Genomic DNA, 17,887 nt, shown 5'->3' on the forward strand with positions numbered 1-17,887 from the left:
TTCTCTCTCTCTGTCTCTCTCTGTCTCTCTCTCTCTCCCTTCCCCCCTTCCTTCCTTTCTTGTCCCTGTATGTATGTCTCTGTCTCTCTACGTTTTTGTCTGTTGCTTTCTGCCACTGACCGTCTCTACCTTCGTATTCTTGTTTGTCTCTGTCTCTATCTCTATTACTAGGAGTTCTGTTTCACCTCAAAAATAAGGAGGAACTTTATAGCAAATACAACTGTCCAAAAATGGAGCAAGCTGCCTCATGGCATAATGAGCTCCCCGCTTCTAAAAGAGTTCCGACAGAAGCAGGATCACTAATCATCAAGGATATTGTAGACAATATTCATGTACTGGGTGGGAGGTTGAATTTGACAGCCTCTAATTAAGCTCCTTGCTAACTCTAAGATCGTGCTGCATCCTCATTTCCTTCTTCTTCTGAGAGAGACTGGGTGGCCCAGTGGAGAGAGCACTGGGGCTGGAGTCAGGAAGACCGAGTTCAAATCTAGCTTCAGACATTTACCGGCTGTGTGACCCTTGGCAAGTCTCATCCTCTTTTGCCTGGGTTTTCTCATCTGTAAAATTAGGATGTTAATAGCACTTACCTCCCAGGATGATTGTGAGAATCAGATGATACAATATTTGTAGAATACCTAGAACATAGTAAGTGCTTTACAAATGTTAGCTATTATTACTAATCATGTCTCTTTTTCTGTCTCTCTGTGTCTGTCTCAGATGCTATGTCTCTGCGCCTCTCTTTCCTTCCCTCCCTCTCTCTTTCTCCTCTCCTTCTCTCTTTCTCTCTGCCTCTCTGTCTCTCCCTATCTCTCTTTCTGTTTCTCTGTCTCTCCCTATCTCTCTTTCTGTTTCTCTGTCTCTCCCTATCTCTCTTTCTGTCTCTCTGTTTCTCTCTGTCTCTCACTATCTCTTTCTGTCTCTCTCTGTCTCTCCATCTGTGTGTGTATCTGTCACTCTGTCTCTGTCTCTGTCTCTTTCTGTGTCTCTTGCTGTCTCTCCCTATTTTTCTCTCTCTCTGTCTCTCTGTCTCTTTCCATATCTCTCCATATCTGCCTGTCTCTGTCTCTGTCTCTCCCTGTCCCCTTCCTTCCCTAATTATAAAGTTAGGTTAGTTAAAGCTATATGAGTACTGTTCAGATGGTAGAGACAGCCTTTGCTGGTTTTTATACTAGTTTAAATTCTCCTGAGAACATAGTCTTCTTGGGGATAATAGGGCCTACTTAAGGTCTCTTGATATCAGAATCTATTGCTAGGGATAAAAAAGGCATTGCAGAAGTATCAGATAAGCCAGTCAAGGCTGAAAACAATAGGTCCTTTTATTTGGAGTATATGAGGAAAAGCACGAAAGGGGAGGCCACATGGCTTAATTAGAGATACCCAATGGAATGGGAGCCAGGGACAATAAGGAAAAGGTGCTATTGGAACAGCTCCATGACAGCCCCCCTCACGTTGGGCCCAGGACCTACACTGCTGTGGAGAATAACCCCTCAGTGTGCCTAGGAGAGGCCAGAGAAGCCATATAACCAAGAGTGTCACCAGAGAGTTTCAAGTATGAGAATCTCTCTTCCCAGGGGCTCCCGGGTCCAAGATTCTGGGCGAGTCAAATAGTTCCAAGGTTGTGGCTGTCTCATCTTAGAGATTATCAATCAATCAAAAAACATTTGTGAAGTACCTACTATGTGCCAGGCACTGTGCTAAGAACTGTGAATACAAAAAGAGGCAAGAAAAAAAAACCCAAGGAACTTAACATTACAATCTAATGGAGGAGACAACACGCAAACAAATATATACAAAGCAAGCCATATACAGGATAAATAGGAAATAATTAATATAGAGAATGCACTAATATTAAGACGGGTTGGTGAAGGCTTCCTGTAGAAGGTAAGATTTTAGTGGAGACTTAAAGGAAGCCAAGGAGGTCAGTAGTCAAGGCAGAAGAGGGAGATCATTCCAGGCATGAGGACAGCCGGAGAGAATGCCTAGAGCTGGGAAATGGAGTGTCTTGTTAGTGGAGCAGTCAGGAAGTCAGTGTCACTGGACCAAAGAGTACCTGTCTAGGAGTAAGGTGTAAGAAGACTGAAGAGGATCATGGCTGCATGTGGATCGTGCCTGCTCGGGGGTTTAATAGGAAGCTAGGGATCCTTCTCAGGCAGGTCTGACTGGCTTCCCGACCCTCACGTCATAGGCAGGGAGGCACCAATCAGCAGGAAACAGGAAACTTCTTGCCTGGAAGCTTCCGGACAGCAGAAAAGATATAGACGTCAAAGATTATGGAAAGGGAGCAGGCCAGAAAAAAGGAGTACCTGGCAGTAGGAAGGGATGTAGCTGGGGAACAGACAACCTGTTGGTCAGAATAAGGCTAAATAAGGAAAGTCAGAGATTCTCCCACTTGGGATATACTTAAAAATAAATGCTGATCAGCTCAATGGCCAATCATAATTTAGGGGACCATGATAAAGCATGCCACCCAGCTCCTAATATAGAGCTGATGAAACTCGACACACAAAATGAGACATCCTTTTTTGGATATAAACATTGAGAAAACTTGTTCATCTTGTCAGGTCTTTCCCTTATCTAATACCCTTTAAAGGGGGTACGTAGCATGTCAAGCGAGGAATCCACACCACCTGTGAAACAGCCAGAGAGATGTGTGACCCTGGTTCCTGGTCTAAGTGGGGGAGGCAACAGTAACACCCAGAAAGGCATGGAGAGATCGTGAAACTGTCTATCCCTCTGAGCTCTTCTGATCAGCAGCTTTCCCCTCTGTGCGATAAAATATGAGAAGTTCAAGAACAAGAAGGAATGAAGATAGAACACAATCTTAGTGTTCGAAGGGAGCTTAATTAGTGGCTGTCAAGTTCAACCTCCCACCCAGAGCATGAATACCTTCTACAACGTCCTGGATGATTAGTGATCCTGACTCTGTAGGAACGCTTTTAGTGATAGGGAGCTCATTATGCTGTGAGGCAGCTTGCTCCATTTTTGGACAGTTGTATTTGTTATAAAGTTCCTCCTTATTTTTGAAGTGAAATAGGACTCCCAGGAACTTCTTCTCACTAGTCCTAGTTCCCTCTAGCTCTAGATTTTTAAAATAACTTTTATTGTATTTCACCTTTTTTTTACATTCTCTCCCCGCCCCGCCTCTCCACCCCCCCCCCCACCCCCACCAGTCTCCCTCTCCCTCCTCCCTTTCCCTCTCTCTCTGGAATCATGGTTGGTCATTGCACTAATCAGAATTCTTACATCTTTCAAAGTTGCTTTTCTTTACAATGTTGTTATTGAAGACATTTTTCTCCTGGTTCTGCTCACTTCACTCTGCATCAGTTAGAGTCTTTCAAGTTTCTCTGAAATCATCTTGGGGTTTTCTTACTGAAGATCTTCTAGTCAGTTCATGCCTATGTAAGGCCAACCAGAGACCATCTAACTGCTTCATTGTACAAATGGGTGAGCTGAGGCCCAGAGATGTTAAAGGATTTGCCCAAAGTCAACCAGCTAATTAGGGAGGAGGCAGGATGAGAACTATCAAGTTCAGTGCTCCTTCCAGGACACTGAAGCCTAGGAGGCTCCCATCCTGAAGCAAATGTAAAGGGTTTAACAGAACAGAATTTAGATGTTATGTGGGGAATTATTACAGAGGTGGTAGGTTTGGATCAAGATGATATCCCTTCCAACTCTGAGATTCCATGAGAACATGATTCTATGGCCCCAGAAGGTCAAACAAACAACCTCTGGATTCACTATTCAGGTCCTATCTCCTCCAAAGGGACATCCCTGACAACTGTAGTCCACATTGATCTCTGTCTTCTCTGGCCTCCTATTGAACTTAATCCACAGACATTATACTGGTTATGGCATCCTTCTCTAATGGGTCCATAGGCCACCCCAACCAAACTGTTAAGTTCCACTCTTTGGTGTCCTCTATAACATAGGCCTACAGTGTTGAGCAAATCCCAGAAACTTCTTTGAAAGCTTTTTGTACAAAGTTTTCTCTCCTTGGAAGGCATCAGCCCTGTGAAAAGAGAAATTGGAAGAAATTTTTAATAAAAAATGTTAATAGCAGCAAGAAAGACAAAACCTTTTCCCCTAAGTCAAACAGGGAGTTGAGCAAGAACAAAAATTCATAGAATCTCAGAATTGATAGGGAATTCAAAGATTAACTGGTCTAACCCTTACTTGAACATGAATTCCTGTTGCCATACTATCCAACCTTTGTTTGAAAAATCTCATGAAAATGCATACATATATGCACACATGAATAAATAAATTAATGAGTAAATGAATAAATAGATAGATAAAGAAAAACCTCGTGAGAGGGAACCCACTTCCTCTTGAGTTAGCTCATTCCACTTTAAGATAGCTCTAATTGTTAGAATGGGGCATCTGGGGGCACAATGGATAGAGTGCCAGCCCTGGAATCAGGAGAACCTGAGTTCAATTCCAACCCCAGATGCTTACTGTGTGACCCTGGGCAAGTCACTTAACCCTGCCTCAGTTTCCTCATATGTAAAATAAGCTGAAAAAGGAAATTGCAAACCATTCCAGTACCTTTGCCAAGAAACCCCCAAAAGGGTCATGAAGAGTTGTATACGACTGAAAAATGACTGAACAAATTGTTAGGATGGCTTTTCCTTCCCTCTCTGACCAGTCTCCCTGCAACTTCTACCCACTGGCCCTAGTTCTGCCCTCCAGAGCCACACAGACTAGGAGCCCTTGGACACATGCCAGCCCTTCAGATGCTTGAAGACAGCAATCATTTACCCCTTAAGTCTTCTCTTCTCCCAGATACCATCTCTCACTACCAGTTCTCATGTGGCCAGGTTTCCATTCCCTCATTGCTGAGGTAATTCATCTCGTGACATGTTATATCTTGTCCATATGCTTTTTTGTATCCTTCCAATTGTCCCTAGCCCCAAGAACTGAACATCATACTGTACATTTGGTCTCGCCAAGAAAAAGTACGACTCCCTTGTTACAGATCCTATGCCTCGGATTAGTCTGCATTCTCCTTTGGGGCTTCCATGTTGCTTAGTTGATTCATATTGAACCTGTAGTCCACCCAAACCCCTTAGATCTTTTCTCACATGTATTTTTGTCTAGCCTAGCCATACCTTTCCATCTCGTACTTGTTTTTTTTTAATTTATTTATTTTGGTTTTCAACATTCACTTCCATAAGTTTTAGATTTTCTCCCCCTTCCTCCCCCCTCCTCCCCAAGACAGCATGATATCTGATACTGCCTCTACATACACATTCCTATTAAACACATTTTCACATTAGTCATGTTGCATAGAAGAATTATAATGAATGGGAGAAACCATGAGAAAGAAAAAAAAAACAAAATACAACAAAAAAGAAAATTGTCTGCTTTGCTCTATATTCCAACTCCATAGTTCCTTCTCTGGATGTGGATGGCATTTTCCATGAGTCCTTTGGAATTGTTTTAGATCCTTGAATTGCTGAAAAGGGCTAAGTCTATCAAAATCAGTCATTGCATGCTGTGGCTGTTACTGTGTGCAATGTTCTCCTGGTTCTGCTCACTTCACTCAGCATCAGTTCATATAAGTTTTTCCAGGTTTTTCTGAAGTCTGCCTGTTCATCATTTCTTATAGCACAATAGTATTCCATTACATTCATATACCACAACTTGTTCAGCCATTCCCCAATTGATGGATATCCTCTCCATTTCCTGTTCTTGGCCACCACAAAATGAGCTGCTATAAATATTTTTGTACATGTGGGTCCTTTTCCCATTTTTATGATTGCTTTGGGATACAGCCCTAGAAACAGTATTGCTGGGTCAAAGGGTATGCACATTTTTATAACCCTTTGGGCATAGTTTCAAACTGTTCTCCAGAATGGTTGGATCAGCTCACAGCTCTACCAACAACAAATTAGTGTCCTGACTTTCCCACATCTTCTCCAACATTTATCATTTTCCTGTTTTGTCATGTTAGGCAATGTGATAGGTGTGATGTGGTACCTCAGAGCTGTTTTCATTTGCATCAATAGTGATTTAGAGCATTTTTTTTATATGACTATAGATAGCTTCAATTTCTTCCTCTGAAAACTGATGTTCATATCCTTTGACAATTTATCAGTTGGGGAATGACTTGTATTCTTGTAAATTTGATTCAGTTCTCTATATATTTTAGAAATGAGGCCTTTATCAGACACTAGTTGTAAAAATTCTTTCCCAGTTTTCTGCTTCCCTCCTAATCTTGGTTGCATTGGCTTTGTTTGTACAAATCCTTTTCAATATAATGTAATCAAAATCATCTATTTTGGATTTTGTAATGTTCTCTATCTCTTGTTTGGCCATAAATTCCTCCACTCTCCATAAATCTGACAGATAAACTATTCCTTGCTCCCCTAACTTGTTTATAGTATTAGCCTTTATACCTAAATTGTGTAGCCATTTGGACTTTATTTTGGTATATGGTGTCAGACGTTTGTCTATGCCCAGTTTCTACCGTACTATTTTCCAGTTTTTCCAGCTGTTTTTGTTAAATAGCAAGTTCTTATCCCAGAAGCTGGAGTCTTTGGGTTTATCAAACAGTAGATTCCTGTAATCATTGATGACTGTGTCTTGTGTACCTAACCTATTCTACTGATCTACCACTCTATTTCTTAGCCAAGTACCAAGTGGTTTTGATGATTGCTGCTTTGTAATACAATTTAAGATCTGGCATGGCTATCTATCTCATATTTGTGAAGTTGACTTTTGAATCCAAGTGAAACACTTTATGTTTATCCCCATTATATTTTGTTTTATTAGATTTCACCCATCATTTCATCCTTTTGGAATTTGTTTGGCATCCCAACAGTCATCCAGCCTATTAGCTTTCCATCAATGCTTTGTCAATCCAAATATTTGATAAGAATGCCATAGAAGCTTTTATCTCAACACTAATAAGATTGCCAAACAGCATAGGGTGAAGGACAGATCCCTGTAGCACCTCCCTCCAACTTGACATTGGTCAAGGAATGACAACTAATCTTTGGATCCAGTCATTCAACCAGTTCTAAAGCCACCTAACTACACTGTCACCTAACCCACCTCTATTTATATTGCCCATAAAAATAACATGAAAAACTCTAAGATTCTCTGTCGAAGTCCAGGTATGCTATGTCTATAATATTCTAGTGACCTAACAGCCTAATTACCAAGTCAAAAATTAATCTGGCATGGCCAGTACTTAAGAAAGTCATACTGCCTCCATCATCTCTGTTTCCCTATCTAAATGCTCACAGTTTCTTCAATAATGGGAATTTTGCCAGAAATTGATGTAAAGTAGAGTTCCCTCAAAGCTCTTCCACTCTCAGCCAAATGTCCCTTAAGGTCAATGTCCAGTCAGTTGGGGGCAGGGCAGGACACAGGACCCAGGCTGTCTCGCATCTACTTTTTATTATTTAGAGTCATATCATTGGAAACAATTTACTTTCTGACTGCTTTCTGAAATATCTTGCTCAATAGTCGGGCTGTTTGGGACCCTAGTCATTCCTTGATGCTTGCTTATCACTAGTGGTATTGTAGGCTGGGTTCAAGGGTATGACTAGGCATGAGAAAAGATTCTTCTTGTGCCCAGCATTCTCTTATCTTTTCTTTCCTTGCTTGTTTTTTTTTTCCCTTTTCAAAAATCCCATAGCCCCAACTTGGTCATCCCTCTCCTCCCCCCTGCCACTTACTCCCCAGCCACCCATACTCTTTGGCTCTTCTAGCCTAAGTTTTGTGGGTAAAGCCAACCTGAGACATTTGGCCACTGGCTAGGCAGGTAAGGGGGAGGGAGATAGAAGCAGAGCTTAACTACACTCCCTGCTATGGAGACATCCCTTTCATAGCTTTCTGTTAGTCAGGATGAGTCTCAGCAATAACTATGTGGTTAAATTTGCTTCCTGGCATTAGAATCTTTTGCATATTACCCATAATTTGTATATTTATATATAGACATCTTAGGCCACCAATTTTATTTCCAGCTCTCTCCTTGGATACTCTGTCTTGTGAATTACTTGTCCTCTGTAATGTTATCTTTCCTGCATTATTACTTGCCACTCTTTCAAATGCATTTTTTTGTGATCAACAAAAAATAAATACAGAGGAATCTTACATTCTATGAACTTTTTTAACAATTATATGAATATAAACATGTAGTCTGCTATAGGAGATGATTTGCAAAACCTTACCTGTTCCCTTCTCCTATCTTCATCAAGGATACCCTCCATTTGCATATAGACCATTCTCATATTTTATAAAGATGAAAAAGTAGGCATAGGAGTCAGCAACTTTTGATCCTCTCTCAATCACTGTTTTTGACTACTATAATCTATGATTTTTCCATTATTTTGACATCTTCTCCCCCCCCATGAAATATCTCAATATTTTTAAGATTACATCACCTTCTACAGAGACTTTCTCAGAGGATGTTTGTTCTAGTCCAGCTGCTCTTCCTGATTTCATCTTCTTAAATGCTTTATGATTTACTTGTACATCAAGGACCAAGGTGTTAAGATCTAAATATGGTGCTTCTCTTGTCACTGATGATGAAAAGAAAGCATTACAGAAATGCTGACATAGCAGTTTGATTTCCCATCTCTTTATTGTCTTCCTGCCAGGTTCATCTTTAACAATTCTTGGAACTATGTGTTGCGGGTGGGGGCATGTCTCATGCCAAGCTTTCTCAAGGCTTATTTTTACTTTTACTGCTTTTCACAGTGGTCTTCTGCCATCATTCTCCTGAGTATTTTATAAATGAGTTTCTATTCTAAATCATCATTTCCCTTGGCTGATAATTTTTTCCATCTGACAAGGAGATCAAAAGTTTGCTGTCAAAGTTTTGTTGGTTTCTGAGATCTTTTAACATCTTCATCATGTTTACTACTTTTATTCAATGGTTTTTTAGTTGTGTCTGGCTCTTCATGATCCCATTTGAGGTTTTCTGGGCAAAGATACTAGAGTGGTTTGCCATTTCCTTCTCCAGCTCAATTTGCAGATGAGGAAACTGAGGCAAACAGGGTTAAGTGACTTGCCCAAGGTCACACAGCTGGTAAGTGTCTGAGGCCAGATTTGAACTCAGGAAGACGAGTCTTCCCAATTCCAAACCCAGTGCTCTATCTACTGTGCCATCTAGCTGCCTCCATTATTATGGATATTAAAATATCCCTAATTGGTATCTAGCAGGCTAGAGTCCTTCCTCTGCACAAAATCCCTACTCTGATTCCTTATTAGGACACAAAGGTGACCCTGGGTTGATCACCCAAAGTCATGAATTTTTTGGCCATGGAAATTCATGGTTATTATTAACAACGATGAGATATTATCCTCCGGAGCAAGTCAATTCCACCAGCTACTAACCACAACCATCATCATTTTCAAAGAATCCTTGGAGCATAGATATTAGGATTTTTCAGGTTAACTAATTTCAACCTCCCATTGCACAGGTGAGGAATCTAAGGCCCAGAGACACTGTGATTTACCCAAGTTCACACATGTAGTGACAGAGCTAATATTCAAACCCAGGTCTTCCAACTCTAACTTCCTACTCCAAATCTTTCCACTATATACTACTTCGTTAATTCTATCAACCACTATCTAGTCTTCAGTTTATTAAGCACCTACTATGTGCTAGGCACTATGGTGGGTACTAGGGAGATAAAGATAAAAAAACCAGTCCCTACCCTCAAGGAGATTACATTCTATTTGGAGAAGTAAAATGTACACAGATATGTCCATATAAAATATATACAAAGTAAATATATGGTAATTTAAGGGCAGAGGTACTAGAATTGGGAAGATCAGGCAAGGTCCAATATAGGAAATGGTGTTAGAGCTGAACATTGAAGGAAGGAAGAGATTTCTAAGAGGAAGAGAAGAGGAGATAGTATATTCCAGGCATGAGAGATAGTGTCTGCAAAGGCATGGTGAAAAGACATGAAATGTCACGTATGAGGAATATCATCCGTCAAACTATTCAGAGGACTATGCTGAGCATTATTCAAAACATTATAAAGAGTATAGGCATTACAATCAGGAGATCTGAGTTCAAATTCAGCCTCAGACACTTACTAGCTGTGTGGCCCCGGGCAAGTGACTTAACCTTTATCTGCCTCAGTTTCCTCAACTGTGAAATGTGGATAATAATAGCATCTACCTCCTAGAGTTGTTCTGAGGATAAAATCAGATAACATTTGTAAAGCATTTAGCACAATGCCTGGCACATAGTAGGTACTTCCTCCTTTTCTACTTTTCTTTCTTTCCTTCCTTTCTTTCCTTTCTTTCCTTTCCTTCCTTCCTTCCTTTCCTTCTTCCTTTCTTTCTTTCTTTCCTTCCTTCCTTTCTTCCTGAATGTTAGTCCCAGCTTTGCCACTAATCTGTGTGACCTTGCATACATAAATCATTTCACCTTTCTCCACCTCAGTTTCCTCTCCAGGAAACTAATGGGATTAGATTAGATGATCCCTAAGAGCCCTTCCAGCCCTAAAATTCCTTTGATTCTATCATTCTAAGCACAGTGAATAAAACACGTGATAGCAAAAAAAAAAAAAAAAAAAACAACTGGGAGCTAATAAAAGCTGGCCAAAGATGGGGGCTGGTAAAAAAAAAAAGGGAGGGGGGGTCCTGAAGCAGCATATGGAGACCAAACCAGAGGAGAGATTGGTTTTAACAGAAGTGGGATGGGGAGAAGGAGTGGTGAGGAGAAGCAGAGTGGGGTGAGAGATGCCTAGAACCTAGCCTAAGCACAGGAAGGAAAGGGCAGACGCCGAAGATCAAAGGATCAGAGATTTAGGGTGAGAAGGGATCCTCGAAGCAGCAGAATTTAGTAACCAGATGCAGGTGCAGTACTAACGATGGGGCATAAATAGAAACAAGCCGAATTTTATTTCTGTTCAGAAATCAGGGTTTGTGTTAGAGCCCTCCAGTAACAGCTCCGCTGATGGTGATAGCAAGCTGTCACGTGGTCTAGTCACCCTGAGAGAGAATTAGAGAAACATAAAATGCCAGGACTGGAAGGGACCTCGGAGATCACTCGGGGGCTCTGCGGCCCGGCTCTGACACTTAGGACCTGTGAAGTCTTAGGCGAATCACTATCCTTTTCCTGGCTGCCGCTTCCTCCCCTGGGAAATGAGGGACCTAGGTGATCTCTGAGATCCCTTCCTGATCTCAACCTAGGATCCTGTGATTTAATCCAAGCCCCTCATTTTCCTAGTGGGAAAACAGTCTCAGAGAGGTGAAGGTGAATCATCCTCTTAGGTTTCTTCAATGAGAGATTAAGGATATCATCATTTTCCTCACTGTGATGAAAAGGTTGCCAGGAGCTAAGAATAAAGCAGGTGTTTCTCCTCATACGTAGTCTTTACATTTACCCTCCTCCAAGTTACTTACCTTTTCTGTGCCTCAGTTTCTCCTTCCATAAAATGATTGGTTTGGTCTAGATGTTCCCTAAGGTCTTTTTCAGCTTTAAGTCTATGAGCCTAGGACCCTAAGTGCATAGTGAACATAAGACATCATTCTAGGTGCTAGGAATGCCAAAGAAAAAATAAAAGGGCTCCTTTCCCCCCATCCCCAAGAAACTTACATCCTATGGGGAAAGTCAATATGGACACAAATAAGTCAATGCAAAATAAATTCGAAGTAAATACAAAGTGAAAGGCAGTGATGCACACTGGTTAGAAAGCTGTCCTCAGATTCAGGAAAACCTGGGTTCAAGTTCTGCCTCTGCGGAGCACTGACTGGGTAACTGCTCAATTTAGTCAGTTTCTCAGGGCCCAGACAACTCTTAAGATTATAAATTGCCAATGGGAGTGATGCAGATCTAAAACATGATCTATAGTTATGTAAGGAGCTCCTCATCAGGAGTTCCCCATGCAAATGAAATTACAGGTTTAATTCAAAATCAAAAGTAATCCCATTTGGGAGAAAGAGTTAACAACTGGGACGATCAAGGAAGGGCCCTTAGTGCTTGAGCTGAGCTTTGAAGGGAACTGGAGCATCCCAAGAGTCAATGGTGCATAAGAGAGAACATGAGGCCCAGAGAAAAACATAAATCATCCTCCTGGCTCTCTACTAAAGGAAGGGCCAATGTGACGATTAAAAAGGCTCAAGAGACATAGTTTCTGGGTAATTTAATCATTTTATTAATAAGTCCAGCATGTTATTACTAAAAGGATGATCATTAGCTGTCTTTTTAGACCAAAGACAATCATGGTGGTGGCTCACAGTTTATATTCCCTTCAAAGACAAGGTGTCCAATGAGGGACTGAGAGAGACATCACCCTTGGACGGAAAGACTTATCTCTATACCCATCCCAACCTCCTCTTCCCCTCCCCCCACATACACACCCATCTTCCCTTGGGCAATCTATTCAAAGAATGTATGCCCCACCCAAGCCTGAACAGAACACAGTGATTACTCCACTTGGGTGGGGTCTGAACAAGAAAGTTAGTCCAATCTCCTTATCAGCAATGTCCTTCAAGAGAATGAACTTTTTAAAATCAGGACTTTAGGAAAAAGGGGAGAACTCTGGATATCCCCAAGTCATTGATCACTAATAATCATTTCTCTCAGCCCATGGGGAGGTTCATGGGATCATAAGATTGCTTTTTTTTTTTTCGGGGAGAAAGGGAATCATAAGAACTGATAGGAAGTGGTTGTGGAAGTCATTGCAGATGAGGAAACTGAGGCCCAAAGAGGTTAAATGATTTAACCTTAAATGACACAGAGCTAAGTTAGTATTTGAGGTAGGAGTGAATTCAGGTCTTCCTGACTTTAAGTCCAGCACCCTAGACACTATGCCAGTAGAGGCTACAAACTATTCGAGAGCCTGAAGATATTAAAGACAAAAGCAAAACAGTCCCTGATCTCAGTCAGCTTACATACTAATAGGGGGCATAGAGAAGGTAGATGAGTTAAGTAAATACAAAATACGTGGTAAGTTATAACAGTGATAAGGTTAACAAAAGCTAACCTTTATATGGAACTTTAAAGTTTGTCAGGGAGGTAGAGAGTACTGATAACTAGGAAAACGAGGAAAGGTCCATGTGATGAGGGCACAGTCTCTGGGAACCCCTTGAACCCTTGAACTCTCCTTGAATCTTCCCACTTGACCTGGCCTTGGCCTGAGGCTATAACCATTAAGCCCAAATGCCTACCTTGCCCAGTCCTCTATTGTCCAGCTGTTTCCCACCCTTAATCCTGTTTCCCATCCTTAATCCTGATCAAAATATCTATACCCTAGCTCTGCTACCCCAGCCCTTGATGGGTTGTCATTTCCATATAGCCTTCAGCTATTTCCCCCACCCGGGAGTCTGACCTCACCCCAGTTGCTTCAAGCTCCTCCTTAGACTCATCCTTAAGTCCCTCCCTAGACCCCTCTTCTGGTCACCCCAAACCACCCCTCAATCCCTCCCACAACCTTTGTGTATATAATCTCCATCTTGCCTCCATGAGGTTGGTCAGAACCAATCTAGCTCAGATGGGTCTGGCCCTTTTTCCTTACAGGCGTCGCAAGGGGTGGGATCTCTCGGGGCAGGCTTATTTGGCTAACTCTTAATAAACTTTGTCCCTTCCCTTGGCTGAGAAGGCTTGAGTCGAATTCTTTCGGCAGGACCCGGCGTGTCGGTACTTTGGGGTGTCGAGCACCTCTCACCCCAAACCCTCATCATTTATGGTTCCCTGAACCGGGAAGCACTGCTAATCTCAAGTTCTTCTCCAGCCAACACTGAAGGTATGTGAGCCTCCCCCTCTCCCAATCCCTCTCCTCGCTCTCCAAACATTTTGGATGTGCTTCTCGGGCCTGACCTCAGCAGGTCCCAGTGGGTCGGACAGCTTGGTCCAGTGGTCTCAGTGAGTCGGACAGTCACACTGTCCTGGTCAACCTGACGCTCTCTGGTGGTTCTCGGTGGGTCGGACAGCTTGGTCCAGTGGTCTCAGTGAGTCGGACAGTCACACTGTCCTGGTCAACTCAACCTGACGCTATCAGGTGGTTCTCGGTCCAGTGGTCACGTCGAAGGACATGGACGGATGCCCCATCCGGAAGCATGTGCCAGATCCTTTCAATTGTTTCGGCGCTGGGAATTTGGGAAAGTTTCAGGTACCTTCTGTATATTTTGTTTTCTTGTTTTATTTTGTTTGTCTCCCGACAATTACTCCTAACTTCTCCTTTACTAAGGAGGAAGGAATTTCCAGCCGAAGGGACCCCACGCCCTGCCTCTACTGCAGGCCCTGCAACATCTATCACCATGGGCCCTATCCCCAAGGCAATCCCTACTCAAGTTCCAGCCTCGGGCCCTGCCCCCACGGCAATATCTCCTCCCCTAGCCCCTCTCTCTGAGGTAGCACCCACTTGGGTCTCTGGGGTATCTTCCCCTCTGACCTCTACCCCTCCTCAGGTACTAGCTGATCTCCCTTGCCAGGCAGATGCCCTGGCCTTGCAGTCTAATCTACCTCAGCCCCAAGCTCCAGGTCCCACAGCGCCTTCAAGGCTTTTTCCCCTGAGGGAAATGCCTGCCTCCCCTGCTGGGACAAGGAGATTGCATGTTCCATTCTCCATTTCAGATCTCATCCAAATTAAAGAAAAACTGGGGAGATACTCAGAAGATCCCACTAAGTTTACTGAGGGTTTTAGGGATCTGTCCCTACAATTTGAACTTTCTTGGTGTGATTTGCATATCCTTTTCTCTACCTGTTGTACCACTGAGGAGAAGAGGAGAATATGGGAACACGCTCAAAAATTTGGGGACAGTTTGGCTAGCAATAACCTCATAAAATATCCCCCAGGAACAGCTGCTGTTCCAACTAGTGACCCAGGATGGAATTATCAAAGGAGTGAGGATAGAGAAAAGAGAGACCATATGGTAATTTGCCTGTTAGAAGGCCTAAGAACTGCATTTCAAAAGCAAATAAATTTTCAAAAAATTAGGGAGATTACTCAGGGAGAAAAAGAAAACCTTGCCCTTTTCCAAGCCCGGCTAGTAGAAGCTATTAAGAAGTATACAAATTTGGATCCTGATTCTATTGAAGGGGCGGCAACAGTTAATATGTATTTCATTAATCAGTCTGCCCCAGATATTAGGAGGAAACTGCAGAAATTGGCAATGGGACCCCAAACACCTCAGGCCCAATTACTGGAGACAGCATTCGGAGTGTTCAATAATAGAGACTTAGTCCAGGCAGAGGAAAAAGCCAGAGACAGAGAACATGCCCAATTCTTGGCGGCTGCCATGGCCAGGAGATTGCTGGAGGGTGCTTCTCGCAACTTTGGCAAAAGGGAAACCTGCTTTCGATGCCACAAGGAGGGTCACTGGTCTAAGGAGTGCCCCTCTAGGGCGCCCCCCTGGAAGAAGCCTCTAGGATCCACGCCTCCGGGACCACGCCCAGCATGTCCCCGAGGTTGGAAAAGTGGTAAAGCCTCCTCCCAGCACCCTGTCCTCCAGTCTTCTCAAGACTCGGAAGGAGGGGAAAGCCTGGGGCTTGGCTGTGCTCCCACTTTCTCCACCTCTCTCGAGGAGCCCTGGGCAAAATCGAGGCAGAAGGTAAGGTTACCCACTTTATCACGGCTATGTTCTCTTGTTTTAACTAATTGCTCTGGCCCCACATGCCCCTCAACCCATCAGGTCATGGGCATCAAGGATCTGTTGTCTGAACACTCCTTCTCTGGCCCTGCCCCCTTTTGGGGAAGGGACCTGATGGTGAAATTGGGAAGCCAATTTTCTCTAGTTAAACCTCATAACTCCCTTTTCCCCCTGTTTCCCAGACCTCCCCATGTTCCCCCAGAGGCGTGGGAGAGGGTTGAGCCAATTGTTTGGGATCAGGGAATTCCTGGGCAAGCTTCTTCTGCCACCCCAGCCATAGTTCCCCTACATACCCTTCAATATCCAATTAAGTCCAAGGCTTGGGAGGGGCTGCAACCATTAATTGGCACTCAAGGCCCTGACTCACTCCCTCTAGAGTGGGGCCCCTACCCAGCACAAGCTTTTGGGACTTTGAAAACTAAACTGACCACCACTCCAGCATTAGCCTTACCTAATCTAGAAAAACCTTTCACTCACTCTGCTGAAGGAAGGAGAGGACAGGCTTTGGGAATTCTAATCCAGTCCTTAGGATCTGACCCCTGTTTTCCAAAACAATTAGATTCTCTGGCTGCTACAGCCATTCCAATTGAGGAAGCTTCTAAGCCTCTAGCAGACCAGCCCCTAGAAGCTCTGCCTTGCCAGAGCACCCTGGAAGCAGAGGGCCACCAGTGCCTGGCTAACCACAGGCTCACCAAACATCAAACCTTGCTCTTAGATATCCCCGACCTAATTTGGATGTGCTACACACTCCTGAACCCCGAAGCAGAACAAGTGGTTAGGAGAGCTAGGTATGAAATAGTCATCTTTAATTCCCACCAGGGATATTGTCCTTTCTCTGTACTCCTGTACTGTCTGTTTTGTTGTTTGCTTAACTTCCTTGCCAGGTTTGTCTCCTCCAGTCTCCAAGCCATCAACTTCCAGATGACTGTGCACCCCTTGAACTGGACCCATCAACCAGCTCTACGCCCCTTGTCAGCAGGAAGCAATTCCAGAAGCTGAGACCTTCGTCCCTGACCCCAAAAGAATTTGGGTCCCATTTGTTTGAGGGGGGAATGATGAGGGCACAGTCTCTGGGAACCCCTTGAACCCTTGAACTCTCCTTGAATCTTGCCACTTGACCTGGCCTTGGCCTGAGGCTATAACCATTAAGCCCAAATGCCTACCTTGCCCAGTCCTCTATTGTCCAGCTGTTTCCCACCCTTAATCCTGTTTCCCATCCTTAATCCTGATCAAAATATCTATACCCTAGCTCTGCTACCCCAGCCCTTGATGGGTTGTCATTTCCATATAGCCTTCAGCTATTTCCCCCACCCGGGAGTCTGACCTCACCCCAGTTGCTTCAAGCTCCTCCTTAGACTCATCCTTAAGTCCCTCCCTAGACCCCTCTTCTGGTCACCCCAAACCACCCCTCAATCCCTCCCACAACCTTTGTGTATATAATCTCCATCTTGCCTCCATGAGGTTGGTCAGAACCAATCTAGCTCAGATGGGTCTGGCCCTTTTTCCTTACAGGCGTCGCAAGGGGTGGGATCTCTCGGGGCAGGCTTATTTGGCTAACTCTTAATAAACTTTGTCCCTTCCCTTGGCTGAGAAGGCTTGAGTCGAATTCTTTCGGCAGGACCCGGCGTGTCGGTACTTTGGGGTGTCGAGCACCTCTCACCCCAAACCCTCATCATTGGGACAAGGAAAAATCAGTCAAAATGCCCTGGGAATATTTTAGGAGGAAGAAGACACTAATGAGGAGGGTGGGGAGGGATCAGAGAAGCTTTCCATGAGTAGGTGACACCTGGGCTGAGTCATGAAAGGAAATGATGATTCTGAAAAGTAGACACGAGGAAAGAGAGCCATTTAGGCACGTAGGTGTGTGCGAATGTCTGGAGATGGGAGGAGGCATGTTTAAGGAATAGAAAGTAATCTATCCAGTTTGGTTGGATCATAGGGTACATGAAGGGGAATGAATAATGGGGAATTAGGCTAGACAGGTAGATGGAGGAGTTTGAAGTTTATTCTAGAGACAAGAGGAAGCCTCTACAAAGGAGAGGTTTTAAGTATGAAGGTGGCATGGTCAGACCTGTGCCTAAAGATTATTTTGGCAGCTGTGTGGAGATGCGCTAGAGTAAGGAGAGGCTTGAGGCAGGGAGACCAGACAGGAGGCTACTGGAATAATTCAGGTAAGAGGAAATGAAGGTCTGTTCTAGGGTAGTGGCTGTATGATTGAGGAGAAAGGCAGGGTTGTTGATGTGAAAGAAGCAATAGCATTTGTTGATTAAATAATAATAATGATAGCTAATATTTATATAGTACTTACTATGTACCAGGCACC

This window comes from Trichosurus vulpecula, chromosome 3 (genome assembly GCF_011100635.1).
Source record: "Trichosurus vulpecula isolate mTriVul1 chromosome 3, mTriVul1.pri, whole genome shotgun sequence".
Taxonomy (NCBI): domain Eukaryota; kingdom Metazoa; phylum Chordata; class Mammalia; order Diprotodontia; family Phalangeridae; genus Trichosurus; species Trichosurus vulpecula.